The following is a 2,616-nucleotide window of genomic DNA, read 5'->3' as shown; positions in this document are numbered from 1 at the left end:
ATGTCTAAGTCAGAGTCTCCTAAAGAACCCGAACAGCTGAGGAAGCTCTTCATTGGAGGGTTGAGCTTCGAAACAACTGATGAGAGCCTAAGGAGCCATTTTGAGCAAAGGGGAACGCTCACAGACTGTGCGGTAATGAGAGATCCAAACACAAAGTGCTCCAGGGGCTTTGGGTTCGTCACATATGCCACTGTGGAGGAGGTGGATAAAGCCATGAATGCAAGGCCATGCAAGGTGGATGGAAGAGTTGTAAAACCAAAGAGAGCTGTCTAAGGAAAGATTCTCAAAGACCAGGTGCCCACTTATCTGTGAAAAAGCTATTTGTTGGTGGCATTAAAGAAGACACTGAAGAACATCACGTAAGAGATTACTTTGAACAGTATGGGAAAATTGAAGTGATTGAAATCGTGACTGACCGAGGCAGTGGCAAGAAAAGGGGCTTTGCCTTTGTAACCTTTGATGACCATGACTCCGTGGATAAGATTGTCATTCAGAAATACCACACTGTGAATGGCCACAACTGTGAAGCTAGGAAAGCCCTGTCAAAGCAAGAGATGGCTAGTGCTTCATCCAGCCAAAGAGGTTGAAATGGTTCTGGAAACTTTGGTGGTGGTCATGGGGTGGTTTCGGTGGAAATGACAACTTTGTTCATGGAGGAAGTGTCAGTGGTCATGGTGGCTTTTGTGGCAGCCGTGGTGGTGGTGGATATGGTGGCCGTGGGGATGGCTATAACAGATTTGGTAATGATGGAAGCAATTTTGGAGGTGGTGGAAGCTACAATGATTTTGGCAGTTACAACAATCAGTCTTCAAATTTTGGACCCATGAAGGGAGGAAACTTTGGAGGCGGAAGCTCTGGCCCCTGTGGGTGTGGAGGCCAATACTTTGCCAAATCACAAAACCAAGGTGGCTATGGCGGTTCCAGTAGCAGCAGTAGCTATGGCAGTGGCAGAAGATTTTAATTAGGGAACAAAGCTTAGCTGGAGAGGAGAGCCGGAGAAGTGACAGGCAAGCTTCAGGTTATAACACATTTGTGAACTCAGTCAAGCACAGTGGTGGCAGGGCCTAGCTGCTACAAAGAAGACATGTTTTAGACAAATGCTCATGTGTATGGGCAAAAATAGGACTGTATTTGTGACTAATTGTATAACAGGTTATTTTAGTTTCTGTTCTGTGCAAAGTGTAAAGCATTCCAACAAAGGGTTTTAATGTAGTTTGTTTTTTGCACCCATGCTGTTGATTGCTAAATGTAATAGTCTGATCGTGACACTGAATAAATGTCTTTTTTAAAAAAATATCTGGAACTAATGTGAAGTTAGATTATACTTTTTAAAACATTTTTATCTCATGTTTGTATACTTAATTTCTATTATCATCATGATAGCACTGATAACACACAATTTGATCATCTCTACCTTGTGCATAGAGAATAATGACTCAAAGAGATTAAGATAGTGTCTGATCCTGACTAACATGGTGAAACCCTGTCTCTACTAAAAATACAAGAAATTAGCCGGGTGTGGTGGCGGGCGCCTGTAGTCCCTTGGGAGACTGAGGCAGGAGAATGGCTTGAAACTGGGAGGCGGAGCTTGCAGTGAGCTGAGATTGTGCCACTGCACTCCAGCCTGGGCGACAGAGTGACTCTGTCTCAAAAACAAAACAAAACAAAACAAAAGATGGTGTCTGAATAGTGTTTCTGATTCATTGAGTTTTTGCTTGACATAAAGACAGAGAAGTCAGCAATCAGTGGAATGTTAAAAAGTCATTCAATCATATTGTATGTTGAGACTTTTCCTTCATATGCCATTTTCTGTCTCAAAACTTTACCTCTTGGAGTATGCTTCTGTTTGCAATGTCCTTCAGCTTTTTCTCTGTATGCTAAGCTTTTATGCATTTTTTTGATACAACTCAGTGATATCTTCTCCGTGAAAGCAAATGAGATACTCTGATTTTTGAAGCTATGTATAAAGTGGCACTGTATCTACAATTCTATTAATTATTCCTTTAAAGGGTTTGATATGTTGATAGAGGAAAAAATGCGTTCAGTATAATGTAACCAAGGTCATTTAACAGAACCATAAACAGAGTTTGAGTTCATACTCCATTTTTAGTAATTCAGTTTTAAGAGCTGTGAAGCTGAATATACTGCCCCTGACTGCAATAAGTTAATTTATTCTGAATTCTATTTTCTTAATAGCTTATCAGTAGATGGCAGATTCCATTAATACCTTAAATATGATCATTCAAATTGACATAAAAGGAAAACATAAGTTAAAGCATATTAATTTCCTGCTTAGTACTAACTTGGATTTTAAAAAGATACAGACTTTCTCATGACAGCATATTTTCAATAATTATTAACTGCAGATGTCATTGGATTCTTCAAAATTGCATAGTTCCACCTCCAGGAAATAAAAAGGCAAACAGTTCATATCTTTATCAACAGATTTATTACATTCTACACTCCCCATTCCTCCCAAATAAAACAAACTGGAAAACTAAATTCTACTTTCTTATTGGCTTGTAACTGACAAACATCACTTTGATAAGTTTCTCCTTTCATTCTTCAACAAAAAGGGAGAAGACAACAAAATTGCTCTTGAGATTGTGGTGGGTG

At 39.6% G+C, this 2,616-nt stretch overlaps 1 pseudogene; it reads left to right on the top strand.

Annotated features, from left to right (window-relative positions):
* On the top strand, positions 1 to 961 carry LOC129035402 (heterogeneous nuclear ribonucleoprotein A1-like; annotated as a pseudogene).
* Positions 962 to 2,616: the final 1,655 nt, after the last annotated feature.

This window comes from Pongo pygmaeus, chromosome 3 (genome assembly GCF_028885625.2).
Source record: "Pongo pygmaeus isolate AG05252 chromosome 3, NHGRI_mPonPyg2-v2.0_pri, whole genome shotgun sequence".
NCBI classification, from domain to species: Eukaryota; Metazoa; Chordata; class Mammalia; order Primates; family Hominidae; genus Pongo; species Pongo pygmaeus.
This window is presented reverse-complemented; position numbering and strand designations above follow the sequence as displayed.